The sequence below is a fragment of the Heterodontus francisci genome, chromosome 1, assembly GCF_036365525.1.
Source record: "Heterodontus francisci isolate sHetFra1 chromosome 1, sHetFra1.hap1, whole genome shotgun sequence".
In the NCBI taxonomy this organism is placed as follows: domain Eukaryota; kingdom Metazoa; phylum Chordata; class Chondrichthyes; order Heterodontiformes; family Heterodontidae; genus Heterodontus; species Heterodontus francisci.
Window position 1 is genome coordinate 138161342 of NC_090371.1, and position 20354 is coordinate 138181695.

Below are 20354 nucleotides of genomic sequence, written 5' to 3' on the forward strand. Positions count from 1 at the left end.
GAGTGCTAAAGGGAAGCAAACACTGCTATAAAGTGTAACCAGCATCTCTCTTTGGAGGGACAAGGAGTAGGCACATCTAACTTACGGCAAAATCCTGAAACTCCAGAGTACGTTGTTTAGTTTTGATAAGACCAATTCCATGTGGTGCATTGTCCTTCCTCGCACATTCTGCTACCTACAATGCAGTTGAGTATGCCATTCTTCTCCAATGCTTCTCCTTTGATATCTAGCACCCACTAATCTGAGTTTCCACTTCTATCTATCCAAAGGCAGCCAGTGCAATTCCAGCAATGGCTTCTCTTCCATCCCACCCCAGCCCCCACCATCTATCATCTCCTAGGTAAAACGACAAACCTATCCTTGCTTCCTTATCTTCCCAATTGTTATGACCAGGTGAGAAAAGTGTCTAGGGGTCTCGCTCAGCCTTCACCTGGTCTTACCGTAACAGGGTTTAATTTTAAACACAACGTGTTTTTAGTTCCCCCTTGGTGAATCCTTGCTCACTGCTTTCTACTTATAAGACAAAGAAACCAGCACAAACAGGTTTTCTTAGGTTTAAAGAAGAAAAGTTGAAATTTATTAAACTTGAACTCAAACTTTAATTTGGTTGACGCTTACGGATACACGACACACCCACGTTAGCATGCAAACGCGATGCACCCATGCAAATAGAGACAGAAAAGAGCAGAAGAAAAGTAAAGTGGAAAAGTTTGAGGCAATATCTGAAGAGTTTTTGTTGAGGTTCTTCGAGCTCAAGTAGAGTTCTTGATTGTAGGTAGATCTTGCTTTTCATTGGGGACCAGTATTCTCTTAAACCTTGTTCACTGTCGGACACTTTTCTCTCTTGGGGTTCATGTGTCTTCATTGGATTCAGAGGCTTGTGAGAGAGAGATGGGAGCAGGCAGACAGGAGCGGCTGTGGCGAGCCAGCTAGGAGAGATCTTCTCAGGCCAGGAGCATTCTGCATTCTGACCAATCTGTTTGTACAAATTCAAAAAACTCAGGTTGCCCAGCAGGTTAGTCATGTGACTAGCTGGTTTGACCATGTCCATTTGTGTGCCATCCTAGCAGTCAACCTGGAATGCGAGCTCCCCCATCTTCAATGTCTGGTGATCAAAAGTCCATTGTGGGTTGAATGTGTCAGAGAATGGCTGCTTTATCCTTCCAAACACTGTCTGTTAATATGCAAATATCTTTTCCAGCCACGGCTGATCTGTTTAACAAATGCTTTCTTCACTCCGGCAACGGTTTAAAATTGATGTTCATGACAAATTACTGCGCCTCATTCTTGGCAGGTGGGGGCCGAGCATGACACCTCCACACCCAGTGGAATGAAATGCAATTTGAGAAAAGGCGCATTTCATTAAAAGGGGCGAGAGAAAAATGTAAGATATAGAAAAAAAACATGCATTTCTCTCATTCATTCCCATTCATTCATAAATCCTAAAACGTATTACAGCCTGTCTTCTCTTGGTGCCAGTGCAGCTCTACTTGAACCCTTTTTGGCATCCCAATAAACATGTGTTTTTTTGGGGGGAAATTTTTCTTTCATTTGCCCATTTCCATGGCTGCCTAGGGTCTTTGTTCCTGTTGAGGTCTGAAAAGGGGGATGGGTGGTTTCTCTTTGGTTCTGACTGTGGGGTAGGATTCTTTGCTAATCTCCCCTTTGTCCCAGAGGACATTCTTGCCTGCAGCTATTTGTGCAGACTCTACTGCACTCCCCTGTGTCACTTCAACTAGGTGAGGCATCACCCTCACAGTTTCTCTGCCCCCTAGATGTCTTTCTTTGTCTCTGCAGGTTCCTGTAAATGCTGTTAGCAACTCTTTTTTTTTAGAACATTACAGCGCAGTACAGGCCCTTCGGCCCTCGATGTTGCGCCGACCTGTGAAACCATCTGACCTACACTATTCCATTTTCATCCATATGTCTATCCAATGTCCACTTAAATGCCCTTAAAGTTGGCGAATCTACTACTGCTGCAGGCAGGGCGTTCCACGCCCTTACTACTCTCTGAGTAAAGAAACTACCTCTCACATCTGTCCTATATCTATCACCCCTCAACTTGAAGCTATGTCCCCTCGTGTTTGCCATCACCATCCGAGGAAAAAGACGCTCACTATCCACCCTATCTAACCCTCTGATTATCTTATATGTCTCTATTAAGTCACCTCTCCTCCTCCTTCTCTCCAACTGATGGGGTGCTTCTAGAGTCTGCATACATAGGAGGGTGTGGGGGTCTAACTTTTCACATTTTTTGGGGCTGGCTGACCGGACAATAGGGGTTTTCATCCGGAAGTCCTCCTGGACTTCCTTTAACCTGTCCTCTTGGTCACTTTTTCCCCTTCCCTGTCTAACCTTTTGCCAGCCTTGTGTCTGCCTGTCCCCTTTTGTTCTCAGCGGGTGTCCCTTACAGTCCACCAGCCTTCTGCTGGAGGGTCCTCCTGACACCAGTACAGGACCCAGAGGAGCAGGTTTCACTGTAGCTTTGGGTCTCCCCTCAACCAGGCACATGTGGCAACTCCTGCAGTACTCCACCACATCTTTGTGGAGTTTTGGCCAGTCAAACTGCTGTCTTATGCGGGCTTTGATCTTTCGTATACCAGCATGTGCAGCCACTGTAGTCTTGTGGGCCCTTCTTAATATTTCTCTCCAGTACCTCTGTGGCACAACTAACTGGTGAACTACTGTCCACTCCTTGCTCTCAGCTCTGTGAGGAGAACTCCATTTCTTCATCAGTACCTCATTCTTAAACAGTAGCAATCAGGGACTCCCTCTGCTTCACTATCAGACTGGGCAGCCTGTGCTAACTCTCGCAATACTGGGTCGGTTCACTGAGCCTCAGCCAGGGAAAATTTGTTTAATTCATTCCCTGGGTCTCCTAACTTTCCAAAGAAAGTCTCAGACAGACAGACCTGGTCATCTGCCTGCAGTGCTAATTCAGTCTCCTTTGGGGGAGCTGGTTTGATCATGGCCTGACTCGCTACACATTCAGGGATACTGCAGGGGTCCATCTTCTGCCACGGCCCTGTCTCTTTGACCTCATATGGTCTCTCTTTCACTACTGGAGAAGCTACCACCTTCACCCCCGACAGATCATTATCTAGAAGCAGGTCAACCCCATCCACAAGCAAACTAGGGACAATGTCTATGATCACTAGTCCCAAAACTAGGTCACACTCTAGGTGCACCCAATGTATAGGTACAGGCATGGACTGCCCTCCAGTACCATTCACCACCATTCTGGTGTTCACTGCACTCTCTGGGGGATAGGTCAGGTCGTTTCCCAGTAAAAGGGATCTAATGACCCCTGTGTCCCTGAGAATCACTATGGGCTTGCTTGCCCCACTTGAGGGGTATGGGGTTGCTCTCCCTTCATACACAAAACCCTGATAACCTTCAGGAATCCTATTAAATTTTCCTGCACTTCAGCCATAAGCTTCCTGGATCTCACTCTTACTGCAGTTAAACCCATAACTTGTTCTGCTGTGCTTTCCATCAGGTTCCTTTCTTCACTGAGTGGGTGTGCCCTGATTAAACCTACTGGTTTTCACTTTAGTTTCCAGAAGACAGCTTTTAAATGCCCTGCTTTATTACAATGGAAGCACACAGGTCTCCAGGTCTCACTCTTGCTCACAGCACCTTCTTTTTTGGCTAGAGGAGTGCCCCCTGTGTCTCCTGCTTTTCTTTCTCTCCCAGGACTGCTTGGGCTCCTATCACCTTCCCTCCCTTTGTCCCTTTCGGATTCGTGGGGGTGACTAGGAAAGGTTTTCCCCTGGGAAACCGACTTATAAATTAAAGCAAACTCTTTGGCCATAACAGCCACTTGCCGGGCTCTCTGGACCCACTGCTCCTCTACATGGGTCTTTATTAAGAATGGGCGAGAGTTTTTAAATTCCTCTAACAGAATTACTCCTCTGAGAGTCTCACAGCTGAGCTGTATTTTAAGGACCCTCAGCCACTGGTCAAAAGCCAGCTGCTTACTTCTTTCAAACTCCAGATAAGTTTGATTAGCTTGCTTCTCAAGGGTTCTAAACTTTTGGCGATAGGCTACGGGTACTAATTCATATGCCCTGAGGTTAGCATTTTTTGTCAGTTCATAATTTGATGAACTCTCATCTGGCAACAAGGAATAAACCTCATGGGCTTTTCCAGTTAGCTAGCTTTGCAGTAAAAAAGGCCAGATCTCAGCTGGCCATTTTAGCTGCCTTGCCTGTTTCTCAAAGGACACAAAAAATGTTTCTACATCCCCCTCATTGAATTTTGGAATTAGTTGAGTTAATTTTAACAATTTTGTACCCAGCCTTGAATTACGCTCCTCCATATTGACCATGCTTTCACTGACGTTATTCTGTCGCCCCCTAGTTAACTCAAGCTGCCTTAGGTCTCTTTCTTCGCATTCTTTCTGGAATATTCTCTCTCTCTCTCCTCTCTCTCTCGTTCCTTCTCCTGTCTTTGTTTTTCTTCACGTTCCTTCTGGAAGGCTCTCTTTTTCTCCCTCTCCTGTCTCTTTCTCTTTCTCTTGCCCTTTCTCTTTCCCTGTCTTCTAATTCAAGATTCCTTTGTTCCAATTGTATCTTTGCTAACAATACCCTGTCTGGGTCTACTTCTACCTCTGTTTCTGCTTCTTCAGATTCAAGGGAAAAATGATTGGTCACTAGTCTTAGGAGTTTGGACTTTCTAGCCTTGCCACGTACAGTGATCCCACACTGCTCAGCCATTTTCCTCAGCTCCTCCACAGACAGTTCTTTTAACTTATCCCAAGCTACTTCACCCTGGCTTGGAGAGCTACTAGCTTCAGTTGCAGACATGTTAGTATTCAATCACACACAACCACAAGAAAACCTGTTTTGAAATCTTGCTCTTTTTCGCTTGGGGACAATTTGGCTTCCCCAGTCCAAGTTCTCCCATTTGCCTGTGGGTCAATTCTGGATGCTGGCACCCAAATTTCTGTTCCTTCCAGGTGAGACAGGTGTCTCGGGCTCCCTCTCAGCCTTCACCTGGTTTTACTGTAACAGGGTTTAATTTTTAATGCACCGTGTTTTTAGTTCCCCCTTGGTGAATCCTTGTTCATCACTTTCCAATTATAAGGCAAAGAAGAAAAGTTGAAATTTATTAAACTTAAACTCTAATTCGGTTGATGCCTACCGATACACGACGCGCCCATGCTAGCATGCATATGCGATACACCCATGCAAATAGAGACAGAAAAGAGCAGAAGAAAAATAAAATGGAAACTTTTGAGGCAATATCTGAAGAATTTTTGTTGTGGTTCTGCAAGCTCACTGTAGAGTCCTTGATTGTAGGCAGATCTTGCTTTTCATTGGGGACCAGTATTCTTCTGAAACCTTGTTGGCTGTAGGAAACTTTTCTCTCTTGGGGCTCATGTGTCTTCAGTGGATTCAGAGGCTTTTGAGAGAGAGATGGGAGCAGGCAGACAGGAGAGGCTGTGGCGAGCCAGCCAGGAGAGATCTTTTCAGTCCAGGAGCATTCTGCTAACTGACCAACCTGTTAGTACAAATTCGAAAAACTTGGGTTGCCCAGCAGGTTAGTCATGTGACTAGCTGGTTTGACCATGTCTGTTTGTGTATTCTGCCATCCTAGCAGTCAACCTGGAATGCGAGCTCCCTCACCTTCAACGTCTGGTGATCAAAAGTCCATTGTGGGTTGAATATGTCAGGGAATGGCTGCTTTGTCCTTCCAAACACTGTCTGTTAATATGCAAATGTCTTTTCCAGCCACGACTGATCTGTTTAACAAGTCCTTTCTTCACTCCAGTAACAGTTTAAAAATGTTCATGACAAAATTAATGTGCCTCGTTCTTGGCAGCTGCCGGCCTAGCATGACACAATATATGTGCTGCCCATCAGTGACATCATCTGCAGAAAAGGGCTTGCTAATCCTACCAAGCCCAACGCTTCACCTCTTCTCTTGACCCCTCAGTTACAACCGTCCAGTTGAATTGCCTGTTTGATGAAATCCTGCATGAATGATAACATCCTCCAGCTCAACATTAGGAAGTCTAAAGGCATTGCCTTCAGCCTCCACCACAAACTTCTTTCCCTTATCACTGACTGCATTCTGTCCCCAGCCTCTTTTTCAGTTTCAACCAAATCATTCTCAATCTCATTATCTTGAGCTGAGCTTTAAATGCCATTACCTATTTATCATTAATACTCCTTACTTCCACTTCCACAACGTGACCCACAAAAAAAAAGGGAGAGAAAGTTGATCAGTTTATATCGAAGGTAATATGTATTATAACTTGCAGATCTGTTTAACCCCTTCAGACTCCCTCATGTCCTGGAGAGTGAGGGCTGGATTTTGTTCTCAGCCCAACGTTGGGTTTTGTGGCGGGGTGGGTGGGTGCCAGAGAATCGAGTAGTAATGGCCGCCATAGAGCCTGACTGCTGGGATTGTTAAGTGGCCGCCCGCCATGTAATCACGGCGCCACGGGTCCCATGCAGGGCGACCACCATTTTTTGCAGCCGCCGCTGGCAGGAAAACAAAATCCAACCCTGAATCTCCTGCACGTTGCACACAATAACTTGGACAATATGGTGTCTCTTTTTACCTTTCTTCATCTTGCTGTTTCCTTCTTCAGCTTCTCTCACACTAACTGTCTTTTTGCTAATGTTCTGACCTTGATAGAAGCTAAAAAATAAATTTCAAAATCTCTATTCAGGTAAAATTATCTTTCTGAAACAGAGAGGCAATATATGTATCTGTGCATGCTTGTGTGAGTGAGAGAGAGAGAGAGAGAGACAGAGACAGAGAATGAGAGTATCAATTACACATCTGTTAGGAACCTAAGAACAGAAAGAAGCCATTTAGCCCCTCAACCCTGCTCCACCATTCAATTAAATCATGGCTGATCTGTGACCTAACTCCATATACCCTCCTTTGCCCCATTTCCCTCAATACCTTTGGCTAACAAAAATCTGTCAATCTCAGACTTAAAATTAACAATTGATCGAGCATCAATTGCCCTTTGCAGAAAAAAGTTCCAAACTTCTATCGCTCTTTGCGTGAAGATGTGTTTCCTAATTTCACTCCTGAAAGGTCTGGCTCTAATTTTTTGACTATGCCCCCTAGTCCCAGACTCCCTGACTGGCGGAAATACTTTCCCCCAATCTACCTCCCCTTAATAGCTTGATTACTTTGATGAAATAACCCCTTAACCTTCTAAATTCCAGGGAATATGTGACTTTCTGTTCCATCATCTAATTCATTGATGAATATAATGGGCCCAACAGATCCTTGTGGAACACAACCAATCACATCCTGCCAATTTGAGCACCTGCCCATTATCCCTACTCCCTGTCTCCTTCCGCTCAGCCAAATTCCTAACCAGGTCAATAATTTAACTTCAACTTCAGCTAATAATCTCTTATGAGAGACTTTATCAAATGCCTTCTAGAAGTCCCCATAAATAACATCCATAGACATTCCCCAGTCCACTATTTTAGTCACCTCTTCAAAACATCCAATCAGATTCATTAGGCATGACTTACCCTTTACAAATCCATACTGGCTCTCCCTGATCGGCTGAAAAATTTCAAGGTTTTCAGTCATCTATCCTCAATTATAGACTAATGTAACTTTTTTGTGCTTTCTCAACTTCGGAAAGTATATTGTCACAAAATGTTATATTTTTGTACTAAAATCTTGGACTTCTATCTGTTTCAAAAAAATTGAAAAAAGGATTTTGCTCAGTGAAAGATACCTGCAAAAATAATTGGAATTCCTGCAATGATTTGAAAGGAAGTTCAGAACAAGGGTTGAACTTTATGGATGTTTTGAAAGGAAGTTAAACTTGTAAAAGGAGAGGAAGGTCAGCAGTTTCAAGGAAATCACAAGGATTTGACGTTTCTTCAGAGCAGTTTTTGAACCAGAGGGAGACACTGTGTCTGGACATGTGACCATGTTCAGGAAGGTTCTTTTTTCACTTTGCACCCTTTAAAAAGCCTGTGAATTGGACAAAGGGGGACATTTGAAAATCTTTGCTTGACCTACCTGGTGCAAGGGAGAAAAGATCCAGAAAAGTGTTACCTCTCTCTGTAAAGGAGACTTGCATCTCTTGAAAAGGAATCCTGCATTTGAAAGGTGGCAGATTCCTGTTGCCTCTGGTCTCTGAAGTATTTCTGTATCCAGTGAGATTCCTGTCTCCTGTGTTCTAAGAAATCCTAAAATCTGAAGAATTCTTCTACTGCTAGACTGCTGCTTCAAAACCCTAAGCAGATCTGCACCCCTGATGGAAGACCTATGTGACGTCTGCTGCAGTTAAATTGCCATGAACACCTATTCATCACAGACTGTTCATCAACTTCGCCTGGAGAGACTTTGAGTGGCATCCAACTATTTGACTCTGGGAAACCTCACTGTACCAAAAACATCATACCAGAATGTGAACGTCAATTATTTTTTATTATTCCTTCTATTCCTAAGAAACAGTTATAATGCAAAATACCCTTTTGAAACTGGTTAACCGTTTCTCTTTGAATGTATGTGTGTGTGCATGAGGGTTAAGGGATTAAGGAGTTTTCTCATATATATAGATTTATCTCATTAGTAGTTAAGACCTGTTATTTCTTTTCTAATAAATAGTTAATGTTGTTGTTGTTTAAAGAAACCTGGTTTGGTGTGCTTTACTCTGGGGGAAAAATATAATGTTTAATTTGGCTAGTCTTCGGTAGGTGGGAGACTTTATTTGATATGCTGTGACCTGTGGAGTAATGGGACAGAATTAACTGTACATTACCCCCTCCTTGATCGTAACAATATACAAGATGAATTTTAAAGCAAACAGAAATCCTCTTAAATAATTATCACTTGTGTTTTGTTCACAGTTATCGAACGTACATATTCTAATCGCTGACACCTATGTACCAAAAAAGAGAGGCAGAAACAGAGATAATGAGAGATAGAAAAAAGGCTTTCTTCATCCCAATTTGACTTCTTATTTTAATATGTCGAATCTTGCAAGCAAACAAAGCCTCTGAGGGTAATTGATAGGAACGGAGTGCAGGAGTAATAAAGGGAAGGAGGCAAAAAAGTTGATGTTTGGATAAATACTTTTGCACACCTTGGCTTTCTGTACACGTGACCTCTGCTGTCATGATATGTAAATAAAGGCTTTTGGGCAGTAGCTATTTTATACATCACATAGAACATGGTGTTAGAAGTGAGTAGCCGGGATTTGAGATGATTTTGATAGCTGTAAGACAGTCAGCAGATGTGCAAAACATCAGAGTTTAAAACAACTCCTGTCTGCAACTTTGCACAGGACATCGACAGCTGGGTAAGTCATTATGGCTTTGAATTTTCCAGTACCTGCTCCTTTGGACATGAAGGAAGATATGAGAGAGAATTGGCAATTTTTCCAATCTCAGTGGCAGAATTATGAGATTGCCACAGAAGTAGTGACTATGTTATCATTGATGGGGAAGGAATGTTACAAGTTGTATTGCATCCTAGATCTCACTGAAGAGAAGAAAAGCAAGACTTGTGAGATTTTGGAGGCCTCAAAGAGCCACTTTGAATCCTCTACTAATGTCATTTATGAACATTATGTGTTTAACACTAGAGCTCAGGGAGAGAGGGAGAGTCTCGATCAGTATGTGACTGTACTCAGACGTCTAGCTGAGTCTTGTGAGTTTGGGCAACTGAAGGATGATCTCATCAGTGATAGGATTGGCTTAGGAACAAGAGATCCTGCTGGAAGAGCATGTCTGCTGAGTCAAGATAAGTTTACTCTCAAGAGTACTTTCATGTACAGAGGCTCTGAGGTGGCTAATCAACAGCTGAAGAGTATTGATGGGAGAACCGACGAGGCTGTGCACTACATTGAGAGGCAGTCCAAGTTTGCCATGCACAAGTCAATGATAAAAAGGAAGGACAACTTACAGGGCCAGCAAAAAGATCAAGGCAAGATTACTGGATGTACTGTGGGGGAACACCACAAAAAAGAAAAGGAAGCCTGTCCAGCATGGGGAAAGCAGTGCTCTAACTGCAAGAAGAACCACTTTGCGTTCAAATGTTTAGTTAGAAAGAGAAAAAGCAAGCCTGTAAAGATGGTTGATGGAGAGATGTCAGATAATGATTCTGACAAATCACTACACACTAGAACATGTTGGTGCCGTCAAGTCCTGAGTAAAAAGTGGTTTGTGACTGTTGGAATGATGACTGCAGAAGGAGAGCATCAAGCTGATGTGAGGTGTCAGAGAGCCACTGGTTTTACCTGTAACATCATGAGCTTCACAGACTTGTGTGAAATTGCACAAGATAGTGACCCTAATATTAAGCCATCAAAGGTAAACTTGAGGCTCTATAATGAAATGATGCTAACTCCAAGAGGACAAACCAAGCTGAGAGTCCAATGCAATGGGAAGAAAGAAGAACTTCAGTTCCAGAAAGTGAACATTAAGTAAACCCTCCTCATCTCAGCAGAAACAAGTCAAAAGCTTGGACTGGTAATCCTCCACATACCACAGGAGATTTGCAGTGTTTCGCATGACACCAAGCCAATGACTGCTGAACAAATCCTGACAGGTTACAAGGATGTTTTCACAGGTCTTGGATGCATTCCTGGTGAATATCATCTTGAAATAGATGGGAGTGTGAGGCCAACTCAACATCTTCCAAGAAGAGTTCCAGTTTCCTTCAAGTCCAGCCTGATAGACAAGGTAGAGGAGCTTGAAAAGATGGGAGTAATCAAGAAAGTGACAACTCCTACAGACTGGATTAGCAGCATGGTAGCAATGAAAAAACCTGGAAAGTTGAGAGTCTGTTTAGATCCAAAGGAACTCAATAAAGCTTTGAAGAGATCTCACTCCCTATACCAACCATTGAAGAGATTCTACCTCAACTTGCTAAGGCAAAGGTTTTTACTATCCTAGATACTAATGATGGATACTGGCAAGTGAAGTTGGATGAAAGCAGCAGTTTTCTGACTACTTTCTAGAAGCATTTGGGAGGTACAGATGCTTGCACATGTTGTTTGTACCAACACAGACAACATGAGATAGTCAATTGTCTACCAGGAGTGGAAACGATCGTGGATGATCATCTAGTCTATGGATGTGGAGATATGATGGAAGATGCCATCGCAGACCATGATCAGAATCTAGTGAGATTGCTAGGGACAGCTTGCCAGATGAACCTGAAGTTGAACAAGAAAAAGTTGCAGCTGAAGAAGACTTAATTCAGATGAATAGGTCATGTATTGACAGCTAAAGGACTTTGCCCTGATCCTGATACAATGTGAGCTGTAGCAGAGATGCTGAAAACAACAAATATGGAGGCAGTTCAATGATTTGCTGGATTTGTGAACTACCTAGCCAAGTTCTTTCCCAATCTGTCATCAGAGTGTGAACCTCTGTGCAAGTTCACTGCAAAGAATGTTCAGTGGTATTGGGGCATGGAACAAGAAGCAGCATTCACTCGCATCAAATAACTAATGACGATAACGCCAGTGCTGAGGGAATGTGCTATCAATGAGGAAGGCACCCTGCAGTGTGATGCCAGTGAAACAGGACTTGGAGCCACCCTCATGCAGCAAGGACAACCAGTTGCGTTTGCATCCAGAGCATTAATGCAAACGGAACGACGCTATGGACAGATCGAGAAAGAATGTCTGGCTATTGTCTTTGACTGTGAACATTTCAACCTGTACCTATTTGGGAGAGAGAAAGTGATGGTTAGTCTGACCACAAGCCACTTCAAAGCATCTTTCTCAAACTGCTTCTATCTGCTCCAAAGCATTTGCAAAGAATGTTCCTTCATTTGTGGAGATATCTCTTGGACGTAAAGTACAAGCAAGAAAAGCAGATGTCCTTCGCCAACATGCTGTCGAGATCTACACTCTCTTTGAAGGAAGTTGATGATGCTGTGCAAAATCTTCCAGATTCAACAAGAAGCAACAGCACGATATGCACTGCAAGTTATCAACCCAGCAGAGACATTGAATCTGACAGACAAGCGTCTTGCTCAGATCAAGCAAACTACGCGATGAGATGAAACTCTTCAAGTGCTACAGGAAGTTGTGATGAAAGGATGGCCTGAAACCATCAAGGACACATCTGTTGCTGTAAGAGAGTATTTGGACACAGAGATGAAGTGACCACCCAAGATGGCATCTTGTACAAAGGGAGTAGGGTCATTATCCCTAAAGATATGAGAAAAGAGATGATGAAGAACATCCATGCAAGCCATCAAGGAATCAAGTCTAGTCTGAGGAAGGCAGGACAAGTGCTTTACTGGCCAAACAAGAGCAATGAGATTGAGGACCACATCAGCCACTGCAGTGCTTGCAATGAACATCAAGCTAAGCAAAGTAAAGAGCCCCTCATGATTCATGATATCCCAGACAGACCATGGATGAAGCTTGGAGTAGACCTCTTCATTTTCACTGGAACTGATTATCTCATTACAGTTGACTACTCGGAGTTAGACCAACTGACACCAGTGAGATTGTAGAATGCCTGAAAGCACACTTCATTTGTTATGCCATTCCCGACATTGTGATGAGTGACAATGGCCCTCAATTCACGAGTGAAGAATTTAGACGCTTCATGAATGATTGGGAAATTCAGCACTACACATCATCTCCACACTATCCACAATCAAATGGAAAGGCTGAGGCAGAAGTGAAAAATTGCCAAAAGGATCATAAAAAAATGTACTAGATCCAGAACAGATGTACACAAGGCAATCTTAGACTAGAGAAACACACCTACTGAAGGTGTGGGAAATAGTCCAGTCCAGCAACTAATGTCATACCGCACCCAGACGGCACTTCAAACAGCTGAGAAACTACTGAAGCCAGTAGTAGTAACAGGTGTAAGCGACAAGATCATAGTGAAATGACAGAAAGTTAAATGTCACTTTGATAAAACTGCCAAATCGTTGCCAGAGCTGAGAGTTGGAGAGCCAGTCAGACATTCAACACACTCAAGAATAATGAGCCCACTTGGCAACTTGGGACTTGCAAGAAGAAATCGTCACCTCGATCATACCAGTTAAAGGTGAACGACCAGATCTATTATCGCAGCTGCAGACATCTACGCTCAACTGGAGAAGCTGCTCCCTCATAGTAAACAGCTGATGAGACAGATTTGAATTTGACAACTGAACAAGAAACTGAATAACCATCAGTCCCAGAGGTCAACCATACCCCAAACAGCACAACAGATGATTAGCAACAATCACCACAGCAGCAACACTCACCACAGCAACAACATTTCCCAGAGAAGGAACACCAGCAACATCACCCAAGGAACCAGCAGGCACCAGACAAACAGCCAATAACAACTCACACATGTATCATAAAATGACCTGAATGCTTTAAAGATTATGGGCTGAATTTAATGAGCCCGCAGCCGCAACCGGCAGCCGGTGTGGAAAATGGCGGTGGTCCTACGTGTCACATGTGCAGCCATGCTGCGGCCTTTTAAAACAATGGAGGGGGTTGTCTCCCCCAATCGCGTGGCGGGGGCGGCAGGCGAGACGTCAATCGCGGTGTCAGCTGACATTGGAACAGACGCTGGCTCCATCTTTAAAAACCTGCCAGTCCTGCATTCACTCCTTCCTTACAGTCCACATCAGCTCATTTAGCTGAAAAGTTTAGAAATTTGCATCACTGTCAACTTCAGCAATCACCTCCCAAGGAAGCCAGGAAAGGATGTCAGAGGTCAGAGCAAAGGTAGCCTCATGCTTCAGTGATGCCTCCCTGCTGATTCTCCTCGAGGCTGTAAGGGAAAGGCAGGAAGTTCTCTTCTCCATCAAGATGAGGTCCTCCCACCTGACCAAGCAAGCCTGGACAGAGATCGCAGAAGAGGTCAGCAGCTGTGGGGTCACCCAACGCAACTGGGCGCAGTGCAGGAAGGTCAATGACTTCCTGCGTTCAACCAAGGTGAGTGCCACGCTCATCCCAAAGACAGCGAGGTTATAACTTCATCATGACAGATGCATGGCTACATCTGTGAAACAAGCCACCCTCATTCAGAGCTCAGCCCCAATAAATCCCATGACAGCATGAGTCATTGTGATACATTCAGATCCCCCAGTTGGTGATGAGGAGCCCATGGTAGCAGAGCATCCATATTGAAACCTATGACAATTTATAATTTTACCATCCTTCCTCTTGCAGGAGAAGAGGGTCCTTAACAGGAGGGAGGCAGCCAGGAACCGGTGGTGATGTACCAAACATACGTCCACTCAGGCAGGCCGAAGAAGAGGCCTTAGAACTAGCAGGGAGTCAAGGCAGATAAGCTATAACAGACGGGGAGACCAGAGTCCCTGTGCATGACAGTAACTATTGCCATCCATTGAAAAATCCATTAATGATGGAGAGCGAGCTCAGGCATGTTTGCTATAATGGGAAATATGCAGCCTAACCAACACATGGTTTTGTTCAACCTTGCAGTTTGACATTTGCAGGTGACTGCATCCCCAGAGGGATACCTGTCGACCTCTGAGGTGGAGTAACACTCAGAGGAGGGAGTGCGGGAGGAATGAATGGATGTTTAAGGGCCAGGTGAGTTGCAACAACATGAGGGGGAAGAGGACGATACAGGGATTGAATTGTTTATATGGAATAGGGAATGTGAAAGGGTAGTGATGAGAGTGAGGGAGTGGTTCGAAAGCCACAAGGTAGTGGAAACAAAAAAGAATAGGGAACACAAAGGAAGTGAGTAAGCACAAGTGATGGTGATCGAGATAGGAAGGAAACGATTGATAACAACATTTCCTGCAAGCCTCAGTGAAGAAATGGAGCTGGCAGCCAGTGGTGGCTCCTGTTCCTGTAGTATCACCCAAATGAAAAGAAGAAAAAGACAGATAAAGAAGCAGAAGGAGATAAGCAACAGGGAGAGATGAGGAATTAGAATGAGAGAAGCTGAAGAGGGAAACAGAAAAATGAAGACAGGTAAAAGATAGACCAGATTCTCGAGCTTATTGTGTGCAACACCCCAGGAGATTTACTCTCTAGGATGTGAGGGAGTCTGAAGAGGTTAAACAGATCTTTTATTTATAATAGGTATTATGTGAGATATGAACTATTAACTACCACACAATGCTGTTGTCCTTCAGGTTGAATATCACAATGAGCAGTATCTAGACAAAATGGTAATCGATTCAAAGCGGTCACTGAAATGAGGGGAGCAGGTCAGCTAATGCACAGTACCATGCATGGTGTTGGCTTTCAGCCCATCAGGAAATTATTTAAACTTTCAATGATTCCAATTCCCTGTTAATCATTAGGACAAAGGCAGAGAAAATCAGCCAGGAACATTATTTAATAAAAACAAGCCAGATACAGTAAAAATTAAAGGCGAGTAATGGGATCATTATTGCCCATTTTTTGGACACTATGAGTGCCCTTAGAGCTCCAAAATGGTATTTGCAGTACACGTGTACACTTGTCAGGCGAACCGTGCTGGATGGCATATTGGTGATGGTGTTAACAAGTAGTGAACGTCCACCAGAAGCATGCAGAGCAGGCAGATCATGAAGTCAATCAAGGTTATTTGACTCCAGCTGTGCTATTTTGGAGCTCAACCCTCTCTTAAATTCGCACAACTGAACATGTGTTCAACAGCAGGAAGGAGCCCAGGAATTCTCGCCCCCCCCACCCCCCCCACCAGTGCTATCTAAAGGGATCTTCAACTAATTACAGGTTAGATGATGGTTAGTTGTTGGCTGTTACTATGATTGCACAAGTTTTTGGTGCTTTCTATAGTTGTTTCAAGTTGCAGAAGTGTACAGGGAATGGTGTGGCAGGTGATGAAGAACTTTTTCCTGACTTCAAGACCTCTCCATAAATCAGTCGGCATTCCCCTTGGAGTTCAGCCACTCAGAGCAGGACAAGCTGCTGGAAGAGGGAGGAAGAGGAGGAGAAGGAGGCCATATCCATCCAGGGCATTCAGGGAGCAATTCCCCTACCGGAACCTCAGTCAGGGAGAATGTGAGGTGTCCATGCGTACTGAAATTAGCTACCTGCTGCAGCCAGAACTGCAACCTCAGAGCAGGACAAGCATCGCATTGCCAGTGGCTGCAGAGATTAGCTTTTATGCATCCGGCTCCTTCCTGGCTAGAGATGGAGATATTTACAACATCTACTTGTTCGCCATCCACTGTTGCATAAGGGAGGTCACTGATGCTCTCTACTCATAAGAACATAAGAAACAGAAGTAGGTGTAGGCCATTCAGCTTGTAAAGGGTGAGGGCTTGCCCCGGTACCTAAAAATGCCTCGAGAGTCGGATTTCTTGTCCAAACAAATGATCTTTATTACAAGCATGCAAGGAGAAGTCCGACTCTCACGAATGATTGTAGGGATTCTACCAGTACAATATCTGAGCAGTCAATTTATACAGTTACAGGAGGTTTACTTGACGAGCTGTTTCTTTAATTACGTCAACTTCCCATCTTACTCTCTTCCCTGATCTCATCTCTCCTTGATCATCCTTCCTTGATCATATTATTCACCTCGTCAACCTCTTTATTAGGTTATTCATGTGTCTTCCCCCTGTCCCCGTCTATCTCTTGATTAGATAATTCATGTGATTTTCTGTGTCTCACACAGATAAGCTTTTCTCAAGTTTCAGGAGCCTAAGTTTTATGCCAAGTATCCCATGATCCCCATAAACCAGTTTCCCCTTACAGACCCGCCTTTTGTCCCTTGGCCAGCTCCTGGCCCAAGGTAGCCATTACCCAAGAATCCGCTGCCCGTCGAATAATCTGGGGATCCTACCAGTTTCGATGCGCTTTGGAGCCTTCCCTAGTATCCTCTTGTGACCTCACCTGTGTCCTTGTGACCAGGCTTAGTCTGGGATTGAAACTTTGTATTATGCTACATAAATTACAGCAATTTTAGTCAAGCCTGCAGTACTCCCAGGGTACACCACTTCAGTTGCCTCTTTTGGCCCTTGGCTACTAGCATGATGGCCAACTAACGCAAAGTGCTCCTTGCTCCATCACTGTTGGCCAGACAGGCGGTTAGGTTTGCATGGTTACACATTTTCTAAATTTTGTCTAACATCTCAATTTAGGTGCCAGGGTACAACATTCAACCATAAGTCCGATAGCAAATAGCAACAGCACCACCACCAGTAATTAGAAACAATTCTAATCCAGGGGTGAACATCCACCCTAATACCCCAGTCCCAAACCGTCTCCCACCACGATGTGTCCTCCAGTTCAGCTTCCACATCCTCTCCCAGTTGCTTGACCTCCTGTTGGATTTGGTGATACTGCTTCTTTGCTGTCCAGGCCACTTGCCTCACTTTCAGAAGATGTTCTAGCAGTTTAGGGATTCACTTCCCCTTGGGAAGCAGGCAACTCAACAAGTCCTCTGTTAGGTCATCGGTTATGTTCATCTGCTCCCTACGGGGAGGCCTGATGTGAGTTATCACCGAATGTCTGATTGTCGTTGGGGCTCGGGGGTGGAAGACGAAACTCAAGTTGATCACTGGACAGTGGATGTTACCGTACTGGTATTGAGGGTCGCTGGTGGTCACACAGTATTCCCTTTCTCCACGATGTGCCACCTGCATCAGTTCATGGTGGGCGCTGGAAATTTCAAGGGTACAGTTTAGAGTGTCATTAAAGTCATATGTGGCTCTCATCCCTATCCCCATGGGATGTGGACAGACAACATTATTCCCTACAGCCAGCCAGCGAGATCCTGTAAGGAGGGAATCTCTCTGGGTCGTCTATTTGGGTACGAGGTAGTACTTTGGCCAATTGCTATCTCCCATGGTCCCTGTATTCTCTACCCTGAGAAGGCCTCTCATTCTTTAGTGTTTTGCTAGCATGTTGGTTAAATTCAAATTGAACTTAAAATTCCATTTAAGCATTGCTTTTCTCAATATGATTTAGAGGTCAGTAAGCTCATTATGGCTAACAGCTGTAATTCATTAATAAATACTGACTGGCTCGACACAATTATTCTAGCAATTCAATTTTTTTTAAATTGAATTACAATTGGATCAGTGAATCTGGCTGTGCAGTTCAGCCACAAAGCTAGCTAATGTGCTCATGTACGCTTAATGGAGTCTAACAACCTGTCTCATTCAGGATACAAATAATGAACAGATTACCCAAAATAGGAGCCTGCAGTCAACAATCACGTTGGTTAGACAATTTAATAACAAATAACTTGAATAGAATTTAATCCAACAAGTAACTGCAGACAGATAGAATAGGGGTTATAAATTTAGAACTACTGTGGGTGATACTGATGCTAGATTTATGCATGACTGCTTTATGTATAAAGGGAACCTTCATTGTCACACTTTGAAACTTCAGGCACTGCTGTTCCCCATTCCTAACTGCCCTGATCTACTCCTTAGGCATACTAACTTGTTAACCGTGGCATTTAATGTTCCACGCGCCCGATCACAATTGGCATCGCTCAAGTCCTTATAGAACAGGCCTTGTTGGGGCCCCCAGTCAACTGACTTGGTTCCTTCCGCGATTGTGATTGCCAGACAGATCAACATAACTACGGTTTTCATGGTCCTGTAAAGAGAGAACATAGCGGACGCCAGTTGTCACCGGTTAGTCCTTACTATTCTTTACGTTTCCATACTCCTTGATCTGTGTCCAGTGTTTCCACCGGCCTTTCCCTTCCACATCCACACGTACAAGTGTTGTTGGTCATCGGGACCTTGTAAGGTCCTTGTCAGCAACAGGCTAAGCCTGGTTTTGCAAGTAGGGCCCTAACAATCACTTGATCCCCTACTCCTGGCAATGTTTCCCTGTCCTTTAGAATAACTTCCAAGTTTTAATGTTCCCTATTTAACCACATTTGATTGCATCTTTATATTTGGAAAACAAACTGGAGCTTCATCCCCAGTAGCCAGTAGTTTGTGCCAGTATGTCTTAGTTTTAAAATCGCACTGAAAATCACAAATTCATGCGCCCAAATAAAATAAATAAATCCACACACAAAGACAGAAAAGAGTAGCACATGCGTTTAAAGGAAGGGAAACAGAAATAAATCAATTATGTCAATGATCCCAATTCTCCTTTCTTCAAATGTCTTGCAACAACTATAATTAGAAACTAAAGGAAAAAGATAAACTCTCACAAAGCAGACAAACTCCAAGAGGTTATGCAGCAGCCTTTCACAGTCACTCTTTGACCAGTATTCTGAATTAGCTGATATGAGTCCCCTTTTCTGAGGCCCATAGCCCTAGTTACCTAAGTCCTCATTTCATCCCAAGTGCCTCAAGCCATACTCCCTTTCTCTGTTAGAGCTGAGTAAATCATGCACAATGCATGGTCTATCCTGGTCTCGTTCTCTGACTGCAAAACCCAGTAAGCAGCCTCAACATCATCTCACTCCTGCTCAGCTTTGCTACACCTCTGCTTTAACAATCTCTTGTTAAAAGGGGTCATGAAAAGTCACTGGCAAACAGGATTAAGGAGAATCCCAAGGCTTTTTATACGTATATAAAGAGCAAGAGGGTAACTAGGGAAAGGGTTGGCCCACTCAAGGACAGAGAAGGGAATCTATGTGTGGAGCCAGAGGAAATGGGCGAGCTACTAAATGAGTACTTTGCATCAGTATTCACCAAAGAGAAGGACTTGGTGGATGATGAGTCTAGGGAAGGGAGTGTAGATAGTCTGGGTCATGTCGTTATCAAAAAGGAGGAAGTGTTGGGCGTCTTGCAAAGCATTAAGGTAGATATGTCCCCAGGGCCTAATGGGATCTACCCCAGAATACTGAGGGAGGCAAGGGAAGAAATTGCTGGGGCCTTGACAGAAATCTTTGTATCCTCATTGGCTACAGGCGAGGTCCCAGAGGACTGGAGAATAGCCAATGTTGTTCCTTTGTTTAAGAAGGGTAGCAAGGATAATCCAGGAAATTATAGGCCGGTGAGCCTTACGTCAGTGGTAGGGAAATTATTAGAGAGGATTCTTCGGGACAGGATTTACTCCCATTTGGAAACGAACTTATTAGCGAGAGGCAGCATGGTTTTGTGAAGGGGAGGTCGTGTCTCACTAACTTGATTGAGTTTTTTGAGGAAGTGACGAAGATGATTGATGAAGGAAGGGCAGTGGATGTTGTCTACATGGACTTCAGTAAAGCCTTTGACAAGGTCCCTCATGGCAGACTGGTACAAAAGGTGAAGTCACACAGGATCAGAGGTGAGCTGGCAAGATGGATACAGAACTGGCTCGGTCATAGAAGACAGAGGGTAGCAGAGGGGAAGTGTGACACTGAGTATGGTGCAATGTGTTAGCTGTCATGGCCTTTGTGTGCAAGCTGTGAGATGTGAGTGTGAAGTATGCAGCAGTGCTAAGCATGTGAGGGCACAGTGTGAGGCATAGGAATGTCAGGCATGAGTCC